The sequence below is a fragment of the Rhinopithecus roxellana genome, chromosome 9 (assembly GCF_007565055.1).
Source record: "Rhinopithecus roxellana isolate Shanxi Qingling chromosome 9, ASM756505v1, whole genome shotgun sequence".
NCBI lineage: Eukaryota > Metazoa > Chordata > Mammalia > Primates > Cercopithecidae > Rhinopithecus > Rhinopithecus roxellana.
The window spans coordinates 137,658,342-137,676,407 of record NC_044557.1 but is presented as its reverse complement, the minus strand read 5'-3'; the positions used below and the strand labels follow the sequence as shown (position 1 = coordinate 137,676,407).

Here is an 18,066-nt window from a genome sequence, read left to right as displayed (position 1 = left end):
GGGTTACCTTTTCCCTTTCTGTATAGCCGTAGCTGGTTTTCCGCCTAGTTGCCTAAACATGTTTCTCATATAAGCAAAACTGAACATGCTGCTGCTATTCATCATCATAAACTTTTTAAAATGTGGTTTTCTGGAAAACTGGTACTTTGGGAGTTTTATAACAACCCTTTTAGAGTCTAAGCCACTCCATCTCCTCTGAGTTCATTCTAGAAAATGTGTTTTTTCTTTATCTTTAGTAGTCCAAGACCACTCTAAAATTAAGGCCATCAGGAAAATAGCAAACTGATGATGCATTTTTATAGTGCTTTTTTCACACTACTACTTGATTGACAGATCTTTGTGAAACATTTTTATCAGTCAAGATGAGCCTCAAGTGCTTCTGCATTACAGCAGGTGGTCAGGCATTTGCCACATCCTTTCACTAATATTTTACACACGTTATCTTGATTAGAACAGGCATCTATCAGTAAGAAATTTTCTGCATTTGGGCCTACTAAGATACTGTTCATCAAGGTAACTGGTTTTGTTAAAATCAAGCCATATGAAGTATGTTCACTTGTCAGATTTGGTTTGGAAGGTGCCTGAGATACTGGTAAGGTATTGTATTCTTGTGGTACAACACTGGGTAAAATGGAACCATTTTCTGTCCTAATTCTGTTTGCATCAATTTTCAAAGCAGGATCTGATCAAACTAAAGGTGTTTGCTCTACCGCACTGTGTCCATTGACTAAATCACTACTACTACGATTATTTTCAGAATTTGGCTCTATGTCAGGCATCTTTTGGTCTATCAAGCTTATATTTGAAACCGTCATCAGAACGTTCATTTCCATTCTGAACTAAATTGTTTTCTTTTCCACACTTTCTACACATGGCTTTGGTTCTGTAGAATCTTCCCTTGATTTGCTAGTAGAAACTGGCAGACTAATAGTTTGTTTCTCGTTACTAGATCAATCTTTTTCCTGATTATTAAGATTTGAGTCTGTGTGAACATCCCAAAGAATTGTTTCACTGGATTGTGCAGATGATTCTGGTGTTTTACTTAAAGACTGCTGAGCTTCTTGTTCATATAGCACAAGAAGATCTTCCAAAAGCTCATGGAATTCTGGAAAACTAAGGAGCTTGAAATAGCCTGTGACTTTTTGTATGCTGGGCAAGCTGGAATGGCAGCTTAAATGACTCATTGCAATTAAAATGCAAACAAAAATACACATTTGGATAGCTATGTCTATTAAGGTGGTCTATAAAATGTTAAGAATCTTCAAATTGCCTTTGATGAAATTTGCATTTTCCTTTGCTCCACTTCATTACTGTTTGCTGCACACTGAAATCACAAGCTGATGTAGATGGATTTTAATTGTTCTCAAGGCTTAAGTTGTGACTAGTATTCCAAACAGCTAATCTTTCAAAAATAATTTTAGAAGAGTTATCAATGGCTATTTCCATTCTGAATTTACTTTATCTTTGCTTTGTCTTATTATTCTATTAATTTTTGTGAAATCAACCCTTCTAGGACATTTTTCTTCTATACAATCTCTTAAGCCATTTTGACTGAAATGGTTCTGTGATAATGAAAGTGGGAGCTCTCTTTTGAGATGTTGAGATGTCCCCTGTGAGATTATGACAAGTTAAAACTCCCTCTAGTTCTCCACAAAATACAGCATTTCCAGCTGCTGGGAATTACGTAATAAAAATATTTTTCCAAGAGTCCATGGAGCATGGAAGAGGCACATTCTGACCCAGGCCAGGGAGTTCTCTGCTTTTGTGAGGGTGGTGTCTAGGGTACTAGTGATTGCTTTTGACTTAAATGGTTTATGACCCTGGAAACCACGGCTGGGTGGTTAAACCAGAAGTTCCATGATGTATATTTATGTGTGTGTGTGTGTGTGTTTTTCAAGGGTATTAGTGCTAATGCATGTAGCAGAAGGCAATCAGGCAATAAAGCCTAGCAGGCAGTATACACAGGGGCATTATGATTCCAAGGTTTTACAATTTTCAAACGACAAAATAAAAAAAAAGATACCTTCTTTACTCTCCTGTCTCCTGTTCTAATTAATGAAATGTAGTCACTATGAGATGAAATCTGTAGGGACAGAGACTGTTGGGAGAAAAAAATAATCCATTTGCTATTTTAAGGTCTGACTTCACATTTTTTTACCTGGAAGTCTGTGAGATTCCTCATTCACTACTTGTGTGTATATTACATAAGTTCTCTGTCACAAACTGAAGCAAACCATTGAGCCAGAAGCGTTTTCTTGTCCATGGAATCTGTTATACTCCTGAGGGTCTCGATTTAGTTTTTTTAATACTTCATTCTGTTTAGCTACATATTTTTGAGTGACCAACTTATTTTTAACGAATTTTTAAAATGCTGCGACCTTACTCTATTTACAATATGCAAGGGTTCACATCAGTCAGGTAGGTACCAGCTAGATTTTTTCCAGAGCTCAACTAAAACTACATCAAATAAAAAAAAAAAAAAAAATAGCATCCATGAATATATACTTTTTAAACTTAAATAACTTCAACATAGAAACAATTATACCTATTTAACAGAATGCCTGGAGTTATTAAGTAGAATAAATTCAAGTTGCATTATTTCAAAGTCAATTATCTTTTAAAGAAATTTGAATACTAAGAAAAACATCTGTATGTCTTGTTATGGGTTCAACTGTATTCCCCCAAATGATATGTTGAAGTCTTAACTGCAAGAGAAATAGGATCACCACAGGTATCATGTTAAGAAGTTACCATCCTAAAGTAGGGTGGATCTCCAGTCAAATGTGAGCCCCACATTGGAGCTTAGCCACGGGGGCTTAGCCCGAGAGGGTTCTTTGCTTCCCCAGGAAAGAATTCAAGGATGAACCAGTGGTGGAAGAAAACAGCTTTACTGAAGTGGCCATGTTCCAGCTCTGGTAGTGTTACAGCTCCATGACTGCTTCTGCAGAGGAGGACTACCCCCTTGGCAGAGAGTAGCAGCTCAGAGCAGTTCTGCAGTCATATTTATACCTACCTTTAATCACATGCAGATTAAGGGGAAGTTCATGCAGAAATTTCTTTAAAAAAAAAAAAAAAAAGGGGTAGTAACTTTGGAGTTGTTGGATCATTGCACAGAAAAGGGTGCTAACTCCCAGGTCTTGCCATGGCAATGGTAAGCTGACATGGCACACTGCTGGGCATGTTTTCTGAAAAGTTGCTTCCACCTCACCCCTGTTTTAACTACTCCTCAATTTGCTCCAGTGTCCAAGCCCCACCTCTGGAGTTGTATCCCGCTTCCTACCTCAATTGTAGTAATGCATCTGCAAGCTGAGGAAGATGAGAATTGCCAGCAAACACCAGAAGCTACAAAGAAGCAAGGCATATTTCTTCCCTAAATGTTTCACAGAAAATACGGCCCTGTCAACACCTCAGTTTTGAACTTTTAGCCTCTAGAACTGTGAAACAATAAATTTCTGTGGTTTAAGACACCCAGTTTGAAGTGCTTCGTTACAGCAGTCCTAGAAAACTAACACAAGCATTTACTCACATAATTTTCATTTTCTGTGGCATCATTCTTTTGTATGGATTTGTATTTCAGTTTCATTATTTTCCTTTTTCTTGAAGGATTTTCTTTAGTGGGTGTCAGGGTGGAACTCTGCCAGTGAGGAACTATTTCAGCTTTCATATTTCTGAGAAAGTATTTACTTTGCCTTCACTTTGTGACATATTTTCACTGGAGATAAAATTCTAGGTTGGTAAGTTTTTAAATTTTTTAAAATTTTAGTATGCTACGATGTTATTCAACTCTTCTCACTTGCATTATTCCTGACTCCTCCCGCCAAAAAAAAAAGTCATATTTTTACATTTGTTCTTTCGTATATAATGTGTCAATTTTATGTTTGCTTTTAAGATTATCTTTATTGCTTTTAGGGAATTTGAACATAATATGTTTCAGTATCATTTTCTTCATGTTTCTTGTGTTTGGACTTTGCTGAGGTTCTATTTATGGATTTATTATGTTTACCAAATTCAGAAAGGCAATAGTTACTACTTGTTTAAATATATTTTCTGCACACATACACTCACTTTGAGAACTCCAGTTACATATATATTTTTATGCTGATCTGTTAACTTAGTCAATTGTTTTGTCTTTACTTGACAAATAATTATACACATTCATGGCGGTACATAGTGATGTTTCCATACATATAAGGTATAGTGATCAAGTCAAGGTAATTAGAATATCCACCCATCATTTCAAATATTTCTTTTTATTGGGAACATTCAATATCCTCTTTCCAGCAATTTGCAACTATGTAACTATTAACTATAGTCATCTTATAATGACTTACTCTTCCTATTTAACTGTAATAATTCTGTTTCATTTGAGATAGTTTCCATTATAATACATTTATTAGTCTCCATTATAATACAAGGAAGATTGCTAAATCTTCACTGTATTTTTATCTCATCTTGTCTCACTGAATCATTTTTAATTGTTTTCTTCCTCTTTATGGTTTATATCTTCCTGCTATTCTGTATGTCTGGGTCATTTTTTATTGAATATCAGATAATGTGAACATCAACTTGTAGGTGGTAGATGTTTGTATTTCTATAAATGTTCTTGAGCTTTGTTTGGGGTTGCAGTTAATTGGAAAACGTTTGATGAGTTTGCGTTATGTTTTTAAGATTTCTTAGATGTGATTGAGCAGTACTCAGCCTAGTGTTAATTATTCTTCCCTACTGACCCAAGAAACTTACATGTATTTTACCCAAATGTTCGTCTTCCTGTCAGTCTCCAGAAAAAGGATGCGCCTCTTGACCCTATGTGAAAGCCAGGCACTGTTACTCCTAATCCTTTCTGATGGCTCTTTCCCAAGGCTTGGGTAGTGCACTGTCACTCAGCTGAATTCCCTAAGGAGACGTCTAAGGATCTCTGGAGTTGTCTATGTACTTCTCTCTTCTCTGGTATTTTGTCCTGTCAATGCTAGCAACCTTGATTTCCCAGGACTCTTAACTCTTCAACTCACGCTTATGCCTGGGATTTCCCTGCTTGTTCTGTGGCCTCAAAACTGTCAATACTGGGAAAATCATTATTTCCTTCTTTGTTTTTTGTATCTCAGAGATCACTGTTATCCATTGCCTTAAGTTCAGTGTCTTTGAAGTTATTGCTTTATGTATTTTTCTGTCGGTAATTGGTTTATTGCTTTAAGTATTTGATATGTAGAATAATGGCCAAAGACTTCAACATCCTACTTCCCAGAAGCTGTGTACAATTGACCCTTTAACAACATCGCTTTGAACTGTGAGTCCACTTATACGTCGATTTTCTCCTACCTCTGCCACTCCTGAGACAGCAAGACCAACACCAACTCTTCCTTAGCTACTCAATATGAGGACAATGAGGAAGAAGACTTTTATTATGACCCACTTAATGTATATTAAATATCCCCTCTTTTTTAGGATTTTCTTAGTGACATCTTTTCTCTTGCTTACTTTATTATAAGAATACAACATGCAATATATAGAACAGGCAAAAAGTGTGTTAGTTGGCTGTTGATCCTATTGGTACAGCTTCCAGACAACAATGGGCTATTAGTAACTAAGGTTTTGGAGAGTCAAAGTCATATGTGACTTTTTGGCTGCACAGAAAAAAGGTCACATCTGTGACCCTAATCCCTGCATTGTTCAAGGGTCAGCTGTAATACCTTTTCCTCATTCATTGCAATACTCATGGCTGAGACTCCTGTAATAAAAGACAAATTAACAAGGGGAAATCATAAAACTGTATTTAACTAAAATTTTATGTGAGAGTGGAGCCTTCAGAAATGAAGTCCTAAAGATAGATCCAGAGAAAACTGTATTTTTACAGGTGGTCATGCGGAAGTGTGATGGGAGGACTAAAGGGTATACTGTAACAGTACTAATTTAGCAAGGCCTGTTTGTCCAGATTCTTCATGGCTTCCAGGTATAGGGAGTCCTGACACAAGTGCAAGGAAGGGTAACTGCAGGAGCTACGTTAAGTATGGCTCCAACGCACAAAAGGAGGGCTAATCTTTAATAAATTTTAATATGTTTTGGTTTTGTTTTACTTTGTTCATGGAAAACATTTAAATGAGAACGAAATTTAAAGTTCAAAATATAAAAATAGATGTTCGAGTAAGAAAAACTTAAGGATTTGGTTAGAAAAGGAAGACTAATTGAAAATAAAGAGATGAAACTAGAGAATGAGATGGCCTATTGAAATAATATGGTTAGTAGATAGGGGCATTTGGATTTCATAAGATTAGTAATAAGGAGCTAGTGTCAATTGTTACTTAAAAAGCATTGCTTTTCAACAGTTTCCTAGGTTATGTTTTTGTAAATAAAAATTGTGCAAACTCAGGTTTATGAAAACACCTAAGGCAAAGCTTTTGCAAACACAATCAGTTTAAGACTAGGTTTTGATGCCTTTCCCCTCATTGTTTTAAATTTGTATCTTTTAAAATATAGAAAAATCAACATTACAGGCTAACAATTTTAGCTCTAAGGGATATATGTGTGATAAGATAATCAGTCTACTTGTGCATTTAGATTATTAACCTATCAATATGTGATTAATTAAGAAAGCTTCATCCTCAATTAACTTTTAGATGCAACCTAATGTAGAGGCAGAAACACTGTCTATGTAATTAGAAATCCAGTTGTGTTTGTGGTCCCACGTTATTCAATAAGCTTCTAAAAAGAAATTTGGACACAAACATAAAAACTGTAGATGGATTTATTCAGGGACATATAAAACAGTTATTTTAGACTTTTAACACTTACTGATCCACACATCTTCGTGTTTCTTTTACATTTACTTATTTTCATTTATTTGTTTGAGATGGAGTCTCACTCTGTCACCTAGGCTAGAGTGCAGTGGCGTCATCTTGGCTCACTGGAAACTCCGCCTCCCGGATTCAAGCAATTATCTTGCCTCAGCCTCCCAAGTAGCTGGGATTACAGGTGGCCACCACCACGCCCAGCTAATTTTTGTATTTTTAGTAGAGATGGGATTTTGTGACGTTGGCCAGGCTGGTCTTGAATTCCTGACCTTGTGATCCATTCACCTCAGCCTCTCAAAGTGCTGGGATTAAAGGTGTGAGACATCTTTTATATTTAAAAAAGCCTATTTTAATTTCTTCTTTTAAAGTCTATTTATATAGTGTTTTATATAATAAATCTTAAAAGTTTAGAGGAGGCAGATTAATAGCTAAATATGTGACCTGGTTTTCTGCTGAGGTTCTTTGTTTTTTGTTTTTTTTTTAAACGGAGTTTCACTCTTGTTGACCAGACTGGAGTGCAGTGGTGCAATCTCAGCTCACCACAACCTCTGCCTCCTGGGTTCAAGCGATTCTCCTGCCTCAGCCTCCCGAGTAGCTGGGACTGCAGGCATACGCCACCAAGCCCGGCTAATTTGGTTATTTTTAGAAATTTGGCTATTTTTAGAAAGCTGAAACTGGATCCTTTCCTTACTCCTTATACGAAAATTAATTCAAGATGGATTAGAGACTTAAATGTTAGACCTAATACCATAAAAACCCTAGAAGAAAACCTAGGCAATACCATTCAGGACATAGGCATGGGCAAGGACTTCATGTCTAGAACACCAAAAGCAATGGCAGCAAAAGCCAAAATTGACAAATGGGATCTCATTAAACTAAAGAGTTTCTGCACAGCAAAAGAAACTACCATCAGAGTGAACAGGCCACCTACAGAATGGGAGAAAATTTTTGCAATCTACTCATCTGACAAAGGGCTAATATCCAGAATCTACAAAGAACTCAAACAAACTTACGAGAAAAAAACAAACAACCCCATCCAAAAGTGTGCAAAGGATATGAACAGACATTTCCCAAAAGAAGACATGCATACAACCTACAAACACATGAAAAAATGCTCGTCATCACTGGCCATCAGAGAAATGCAAATCAAAACCACAATGAGATACCATCTCACACCAGTTAGAATGGCAATCCTTAAAAAGTCAGGAAACAACAGGTGCTGGAGAGGATGTGGAGAAATAGGAACACTTTTACACTGTTGGTGTGAGTGTAAACTAGTTCAACCATTATGGAAAACAGTATGGCTATTCCTCAAGGATCTAGAACTGGAAGTACCATATGACCCAGCCATCCCATTATTGGGTATATACCCAAAGGATTATAAATCAGGCTGCTATAAAGACACATGCACACGTATGTTCATTGTGGCACTATTCACAATAGCAAAGACTTGGAATCAACCCAAAAGTCCATCAGTGACAGACTGGATTAAGAAAATGTGGCACATATACACCATGGAATACCATGCAGCCATAAAAATGGATGAGTTTGTGTCCTTTGTAGGGCCATGGATGCAGCTGGAAACCATCATTCTCAGCAAACTATAGCAAGAACAGAAAACCAAACACCGCATGTTCTCACTCATAGGTGGGAACTGAACAATGAGATCACTTGGACTCGGGAAGGGGAACATCACACACTGGGGCCTATTATGGGGAGGGGGGAGGTGGGGGGGGAGGGATTGCATTGGGAGTTATACCTGACGTAAATGACGAGTTGATGATTGCTGATGATTTGATGGGTGCAGCACACCAACATGGCACAAGTGTATATATGTGACAAACCTGCACGTTATGCATATGTACCCTAGAACTTAAAGTATTATTATTTTTTTTTTTTTGAGGCGGAGTCTCGCTCTGTCACCCGGACTGGAGTGCAGTGCCCAGATCTCAGCTCACTGCAAGCTCCGCCTCCTGGGTTTACGCCATTCTCCTGCCTCAGCCTCCTGAGTAGGTGGGACTACAGGTGCCCGCCACCTCGCCCGGCTAGTTTTTGTATTTTTGGTAGAGATGGGGTTTCACCGTGTTAGCCAGGATGGTCTCCATCTCCTGACCTCGTGATCCACCCGTCTCGGCCTCCCAAAGTGCTTGGGATTACAGGCTTGAGCCACCGCGCCCGGCCGAACTTAAAGTATTATTAAAAAAATAAATAAAATGAAAAAAGAAATTAAAAAAAGAGAAATAAGTAAAATAAAAAAAAACACAAAAAATAAAAAAAAATAAAAAAAAAAAAAGAAGTGAACAGTACTTGTCTCAAGGGCATCCAACATGATTATTTGAAAGAAGGAAGTATTTTTCCCATCTGTAATGCACAGATCCCTTTAGGCACTCCAAGAGACCCATGAATTCATGTGAGCACCAAATATTGTCAATAAACTGATCCAACACATCTTGCACACCTTTACATACTAGTTATATACTAGTTATGTTTCTAATTATTTCTGACAATACAAAATTATAATGACATTTTAAAACAGTACTAAATGCAGAGTAGGTTTTGATTAATAACATTTTTAAAGTTCAATTGCCATGAAGTAGAGTGTCATTTTTAGACATTCTATAAAGGAGACTGCAACCACTGTGAAACATATAATCTGAAATAAGCGTGCATGATTGTAATTCTGAGCCCTTGCACTGTCTTCTCCTGTAGTTATTGACCATTTTAGTAAATTGTTTACCCCCTTTCATGACCAAATGGGCACCAGTTCCAAATGTGTCTCAAATGCATATCCTTCATTCCATTTTTTTTTGGCTCTGCCCTAACAGAGACGCTGTGTGTGTGTAAGGGTTATACAGATTCTCACTTATGGATTCTACCTACTTTGGATTCCTCTGATGTAACACACTTATATAATCAGTTTGGACTTACAGTTCCAAACATTCCTAGATGAATATAACACAGTATTTGTCTACAGTCAGTAAAAAAAAATCAAATGCAAAGATATTTAATATTTGATATGATTATCTTTTGTCTCATTAGTTGGTAACAATCATATTTTATGCTGAGTTTACAGGATTTTTTTCAGTAAGCTTTACTCTTTTTACAAATATCTGATTCTTTTAAATGGCATCTCTTAGTGGCTAAGTGGTTTTCTGTATTATTTGCAGCCTATGTTGACTCATTTATTGAATATACATTTATCTTTTAAATACCTTATATATTTCAAGAGTGATCTGGGTACTAGGAATACAAAATAAATAAGACAGTTTCTATTCTCATAGACAAACACGTAATTTTATTCTAGCATAAGATTATATTAAATAATTTTTTTCAAATACTTAGAGCATAGGACACTTTAATCCAAAACATAAAGAAGGATATGTTTAAAAATGACGTATTGTTAGTCTTGGAGCAGAGAAGTTGGGAGAGAACATTCCAGGCCACAAAAAGCTATGCAAAGGCATGGAGGCAGAAAACCAAATTACAAGTCTTTTGGGATCACAAGAACGGTGCAAGGATGACAGTAAAGCTGGAAAAAATTGGCAAAGGCCAGAACATAGGAATCCCTGGAGACCACTGTGAAAATTGGATATCTTACTGCTGGCTGGGGGAAACCATTAAATAAGTTTAAGTTGGTGACTCATGGAGTTCAATTTTCTTTCTTCTGTTTTGCTTTTTCAAGATTATTCTGCTTGTATTTTGAAATGAAGGTTTGAAGCCAGTGAGGAGGTTACTATGGTAAACACATGAACAATAAGAGAGTTACAGTAAGACTGAGGCAGAGGGGAGGGTGTTCACAAAACTAGGTGTTCAACTGGAGGTAGGAGAATTTACTGATGTTGGAAAAATAAATTGGGGAGCAGATTTTAGAGCCTTTGATTAGTAAAGAAAATCTGGGGTTCAGAGGCAGATGTAAATTTGAAATGTCTAAGATATACAATGGAAAGGCATAAGTGGAAATCAAATGGACAGGTCTATGACTCAGAATAGGGAAGATTCATCAACTCAACCAGATTCGTCCTGGTCCGCACCTAAACTAGGGTCACTGAGTGGAGAAATAGATGGAGTAAGGATCTCTGTTCTGGCCAAGTCTCCAATTTCAAGGGGTAGGCATTCCACAAACGCCTCCGAGTTTCCATTTCTTATTCAGCACAAATTTCTCTGTCTTAAATCACTAGGCAAACTAATTTCTAGGGCTGTTTCTTCCATTGCAGCAAGACTCTTTCAGTTTTGGCAGCCACAGGAGCGTTCTTTTCCTGACCACCACTGACAAAGAACAAAAATGTTGACCATATTTTGAACACACCCCAGTTTTCAAATGAAGAAGCCTGTTCATGGTGGGTGACTTGTTTGACAGGATACAAAATCAATCACAGTGAGGGCACTGGATTTGAAGTCTGAAATGTCTGATACTCTTGATGAAAGATTGAGCTAGAATCCCCTCAGTGGTGCTTTAGGAACGTGATAACCATTTGATGTAGCCAGAGCATGATTTAATGCATTGCTAATGTATTTAGCCCTAGTGAAACTGATCCTATTTCTTAAACATAACTTTTCTATCCCCCAGTAACCCATTACTAGGAAAACCTTGCCAAGATGGGATATTTTTCTCTGAAGAGATTTGATAGTATAACAAGATAATTTGATGAGTACTGAGTTGGTCATTTTAACACATTTATCCATATCACACATCTTTGGCTCAAACATTTCTCTAAACACCTAAACTATGTGATCATAATAATGTCCCTTGCATATTTTAGATGCTGACTCTATGAAACCCAGCTTTCCCTGATGAGTTAAATCTTTTCACGATCTGGCCCCACTCAGAGGCAGAATTACTATGAAGTTTTTGAAGGTTAATACAGTCCCTCACTTGCATGGGTTTCCTCCAAGACCCCGGAAAGGGCCCTAGCACTGTGCTCACACATCATATATAAAATTGGCACAAATTTTTCCTTTTCAACATAGTTATCATTGCTGTGCTTTCTACCCCTACTTCCTCTTTTTAGGGGTTTTGGGGAATTCCAGTTCAAGGAAAGGCAAACTGACAGGATATTCAATTTGTGCTCAGTGGGAGTACGTTTGTGCAGTTGACAGTATCATGCATAGTTAAGTTATTACTAGCCACTGAGCATAGAAATGACTCCTAGGAATAATTCTACCACCCATTGTGCTGACTCTCCTGATGTCACAACAGGAGGGCAGGACCAGATGACATGTAGGTGTCCTACATTACTGCCAATCAAAATATAAACGTAGTGGGGAAGAAACAAGGTTTGAAAACCGAGAAACATTTTGTGAATAATTTTTACATTCCTCAGAAATGTAAAACTCTACGCAAAATATTCTTTCTTATGGATCCCTAGTCTAAACGATCAACAGAAACAACAAAAAAGACACCAAAAATTATGCTAAAGACAGAATTATCTTTCTACTCTAACTGTACAAATGATTCTTCAAGATTATAATGTGAAGAGCAATTAAAGAGGATGCAGCCAAAACATGCAGGGAAAAGAAAGTGTCATAGAGATGTGTCTGGTATCAAGTAACAAAGGTATTGTATCATTTTTCTTGATTTTCATTAGATTTTCAGATTTGGAATGTCTTGTGATTATCTTTTGCTGAAAGTTTATGTTCCCCCAATATTTATATGTTGAAATCCTAACCTCCAAGGAGATGATGTTAGGAGGTGGGTCATTTAGGAAGTGATTAGGTCTTGAGAGTGGAGACCTCATGAATGAGATTAGCACCGTTCTAAGAGAGGTCCCAGGGAGCTGTCTTGACCATTTCACCACATGAGGACACAGCTAGAAGGCACTGTCTTTGAGAAAGTGGGTCCTCACAAGACAGCAAATCTGCTGAGGCTTTAATCTTGGACTTCCCAGCATCTAGAATTATGAGAAATATGTTTCTGTTCTTTGTAAACTACTTCGTTTATGACAGAATATACTAAGCCCTTTTTTTTGCTTTTTTGTTTTTTTTAAGGAAAAGCTTTTCTTTCGTAACTGAGGTAACATACAATCACACAATCAGGTCAGACTTCTATAATTCTGATACTTTATATCACTAATCATTTCAAATATGTAAGAAATTATGAGACAGAGATGAAGCAGGGGGAATACCAGGACCTTCCATTAAGTTGTGCCCAGGGACTTTCTCGTTACATTTGGGTCCAAGTTAACATATGACACTTCTAAGCAAAGCATGCAGTCCCATCACTTGCAGAGGGAGCCACTTCAGTTCTGACACATTCCATTAGATACACAGAGTTAATGTGTATGTCACATTAATGTGCGTATGTGACATTTTTCAGTAAATCCATAGACTTCAGGTATATTTATTACCAGGGCTGCATAAAGCCAACCTCCTTGTGTATGTGACCAATGCCTCCTGAACTTCCCCCCTTATCACACTTTTCAGTATGCTTCCATTTAATAATTGAATTTTGTTGGCTTCTCAATCCCTATTCAAATGGCTCTGACATCACCCCAGATGTGGTTGGTATTTCTCAACTCAGACTTCTCTTGTGAGGGTAATTTTCACCACTGTCTCCTAACAAGCTAACAATTGCTTTCTAACAGCCTATAATGAACAGATGCTTCAGACAGCTTAGAAACTCAAAACCCAAGATTTCTTGGCCTTATTTGACTTCTGCCAAAGGCTTTGATCTACGTATGTTCAGCCACAGATTATAAGGACAAAGAGGGGCTGCCTGCACCACCATCATCTGTAAACCTCTGCATGTTTATTTCTGCTGATGATCCTCTCCATATTTTATTGTTTTTTAGTGCCTTTGTGTTGAGCGTCCATCAGGATTTCCAGAAAAGGAAGAGAATTGTTATCAATACCTGAATAGCCCCGCTAGTGTCCACGTGTCTTTTCTCTCAGCAGAGCCCGTGAAAATGTATTTGTCAATTGGGGGATGGCCTTGGTTGCCTCAGTCCTCACAATTCCCAGGAATTTCACAGACATTTCAATTTTAACTGGAAATGTCAGCCAGCCTCCATTTGTCTTCCAGCGCTTCTCCCTCTGAGTGATAATTAGTGATAATCTTGCCCTCAGTGCAGTGCTGTGCTCTCACTTGCTCTAATAGTTTTCAAGTTGAAGTCCTACCTTATTGGATTGCAGCCATATGCCTGAGAATTCAAATTTCTCCATGTCAAAACAGTGCATATAAGGCCAATGTGCATTCCACAAGATTGCAAATTGTATGTGGCTGGACTCCAAATCTGATATGGAAAAAAAATGTATCTGCCACGAAGGTAACATCATACCAGTCCTTGTTGGCCTATTCCATTTCCTGGAGAGTCTCCACTGTATCGAGTACGGCTGGATCAATCAGAGGAATCAACTTGTCTAACCCTTGATAGTCTGGTATTCACCTTCTAAACACTGCCATCTGTAAGTACTGGCCACACTGGACAAGTAAAAGGGCAATAAAGGAATCAAAACTCCCATCTCAACCATTTCTTAATGAGAGCAACAATTTCTTGTTTCCCTCCTGGAATAATTTATTGTGTCACGTTTATTACTAAGGAAGTCTTGGTTCTAAAGAGTTTTGTTTATCACAGCCAATCAAAACTACATGAGAAAGATTTAGCAGATATCCTCCTTGTAAAGGGTAACATTCCCTATTTGCACAAAGTACTCCTCCCAAGCTCACATTCATAAAAAGGCAGGGGGACCACGCTTATACAATCACACTTTCCAATTCATCACTCTACACTTACCATGGTTGCCTGAGCAGCACCAGGAACCCTCTCAGGTTTACCTCCATGCCATTCAGAGCAAAATTACCTCCTTATTATTTATGCTGGGCTAACATTCATAAGCTATGTTACTGAGAAAAATGACTTTCCTATGTACTTTACACTGGGCTAAAATTTCATAGCTAACAATCCTAAGAAAGTTTTGTTTACACCCGTGCCCCCTATCTTAACCTAATCATTGCATGAAGTCTAAGATCTCTCGCAGAGATGAAGCATGGAGATCTTGGCCTCTCAGTTCATCTTATCTTTTTTCATGGCTTAGCCTTTAATTAAGGGAGTAAATTTCTTCAGAGAATATAGATCAAGCGAAAGTACCACTGCCCTTTAAGAGTTAAAAGAGACTGGGAAACCTCCCATGCTTTTACTCACTGCAGCTTATTAGATGTCAGATCATCCAGAGGCCTTTGCTCATAAGTAGTTGCAGCCACTTGGGGATTAGTCATCAGCACAAATAATCACTTCCATTCAGCAATATACATCAGCAGCAGCATATTTCCCTGATTGCTATTTCTGCAGTAACATGTCAATAATTGTTCCCCAGGCTTTTCTGACATTTTGCTTTGCAGTGTCCTAATGCTTAAACAGAAAGCATCCTTTTGAGATTCCATCGTTACCTGCACCTGGTCTCTAGCTGTGTTATTAATTTTGTGAGTAACCAGTGGCAATAACTGAGTTATTTTGCTAGTGAAATAATATATTTCCTAGTTGTCAAAGAGGCATGATAAGCTATTCAGAACTAGAAAATGTGGTCTCACCGAGGTTTTATTTTCCACCTGTCACCCCCTCCTGTCATAGAAGTCTCACTTTCATAAGGGCTTTTAACAATGGCCAGGGAATAGACTTTTTATTTAATTTGCCATTTTTCCTGTGACTCCTTGTCTATCCACTTAGCCATTTTCCCCAGATATATCGATTTCCTACAAATTCCACTAATAAGACTCATTCCAGTAACTACACCTTGGATTTTCACCTTTCCATACAAAGGCTGATAGGCAGAAAACATGGCATCAAGCCTGCATAGTTTCCCCCATTTCTTCTTTTCCTTGCCAAAATAATAACAATAAATATCTGAGCTATTGTGATTTATGGATCTAAAATGCAATCCTATTCAACGCACCGATCAGACAGAACATGAAAGAGCATGTTGTGACATCAGACACACAAATCAGAAATCTTACCCAGTATCAAATACAAGAGCCCAGGGAATTTTACCCCAAAATTAGTCCCCTGGTATGCTGGTTATTTTAAATTAAAGGCTCTTGAAATTCAGCAAATGCTAGAAGAGGCTCCACTTTGATATTCTGTTATCTACCATAAGACTTATCTACCGTAAGACTAGATCTGCCAAAGAGAACTCAGTTGCATTCCATCCCCTCTGAAATCCCATTCATTATCAAGTTAATTTCTGTCTCTGAGGTCCAGTCATTCTCCCTAATAACCACTTACTTCCCCTCAAAAGAATTGCCTACATTTCTCATGCCCCCACCCCGTGAGGAAGAGTATATAAGCATCTGTACTTCACTGAGTTACTGGGTAATCACTTTCCTGCACTCCGCCATGCTTACATACATTAATTTTACACATTTTTTCCTATTAATCTATTAATTGTCAATTCATTTCAACAGACTTAGACTTGATTCTTTAGAGAGAAGCTTTGAATTTCCCGAGAGGAGCTTTACTAATAACTTAAGGAATCCAAGTAATCAGAAGTCTCAGAAAAACACAAAGTATTAGGGCCTCCAATGTAGTTCTCCAGATGTGTCCTGGTCCTGTATCAACAGATGTGCTCTCCCAGTGACACATGCAGTCACATTCGTCACACTGCACAGGAGGCACTCTGGTCATTACAACATTTTTTATATTCCGATAGTTACACAGGTAATGAGAAATTTTCTCTGGAATTTCCCCATAAAAGTATAACTGGTTGGGTGTGGTGGCTCACACCTGTAATCCCAGCACTTTGAGAGGCTGAGGCAGGCGAATTAGGAGGTCAGGAGATCGAGATCATCCTGGCTAACAAGGTGAAACCCCGTCCCTACGAGATGGCGCCACTGCAATCCAGCCTGGGCGACAGAGCGAGACTCTGTCTTAAAAAAAAAAAAAAAAAAAAAAAAAAGATAAGTGCCATGCTTTTTGACCTCATGAAATCCTAGAGAAGGAAGTTTATGCGTTTATGCTTGGGAAAAACAATCAGAAGACAGTTACTCTCCTGCTAGCAAATACCACTGGTTTGTTTGCCAAGAGATCTGTCATTAGTGAGTTTATAATCAAAATTGATGATGCCATTTGCTTTCTCTCCCAGGAACATATTGCTGTCCTAGAAAAGGGATTCAATGGATTACATACCTCCCGTTTACCATTTCCTTTCCTGCCTCAATTTGTATTTGTAATCCTGGATTCTTTTTCCAAAACGTCACCCCTGAATTATATCTTTCAAGATTTCCCAAAATGGGATCAATCCTTGGCTCTGCTGTATGCAGGCAATGAGACAAGAGTGAAGATACACCTCCATCCTTCTCTATCTTTTCTGCTGCACATTATCCAATCCCATCCACACCCCATTTATCCTATGTACACTTCAACTTGTTCTCCTACATGTCTGTTTAACTTCGTCTGAAATCAACTGTTTCCCCTTTGGGAAAAATCTCTTATTGATTTCAAATTTTGGTGTTCTTCCAATTACCTGTACAAAATTTTCTCTAATTTTGCTACCTCTTATAATTGCATCCTTTTTCTGAAATGTCATTACTTATGCAAATATCTTCAAATTACGACTAATAATAGCTACCTCAATTGAGTGTCTACTATTTGTCATGAACTTTTCTAGGCAATTTACATGATTAGTAACTATATCAATCCTGCTAGTCATCATTGTGCATATTAGTCTTTTGCCCAACATCATATAATTAGCAGATATAATCAAAATTCATTATCTCACTTTGTGTCTGACTGCCTTCAAAATGCACCATATCATGATATATTGACTCTACTCTGCTTCCTAGTTTTCTCTATAACTATTTACATGTTTTACCTTTCCTACTAAATGATAAGCACTTCCATGGGAAGTACCCTGCATTGTTAATTTTATTATCTCTCTTCACACTAGGTATCATCCATCCACACTGCAGCAATTTTGTAATATTCATAGAATATACACGTGAATGAATGAACTACATAATAAAAGTAAAGGTCACATTTTCTGCTTATTCTGTAATCCCTGGGGTATGAATACAATGTAAATGTAACTATAAATTATTGCTGATTTTATGTTCAGGTTGTTGTATTTTTTGGGCTAAATAATAGACTATTTCAATAAAGACCCAGAGATGCAGGGTCTTAAAGAATACAGAAATTTTAGGTTGAGATGGGAGGATCACTTGAGTTCAGGGGTTAGAGACCTGACTAGGCAACATAGTGAGACTCCTTCTCTACAAATTTTTTTTTTTTCAATTAGGCAGACTTGATGCTCTGCACCTTTAGTCTCATCTACTCTGGAGGCTGAGGCAGGAGAA

The 18,066-nt window shown here is 37.7% G+C and overlaps 1 pseudogene; it reads right to left on the bottom strand.

Annotated features, from left to right (window-relative positions):
• Positions 1-353: 353 nt before the first annotated feature.
• LOC104672104 lies at positions 354-14,562 on the bottom strand (annotated as a pseudogene).
• Positions 14,563-18,066: the final 3,504 nt, after the last annotated feature.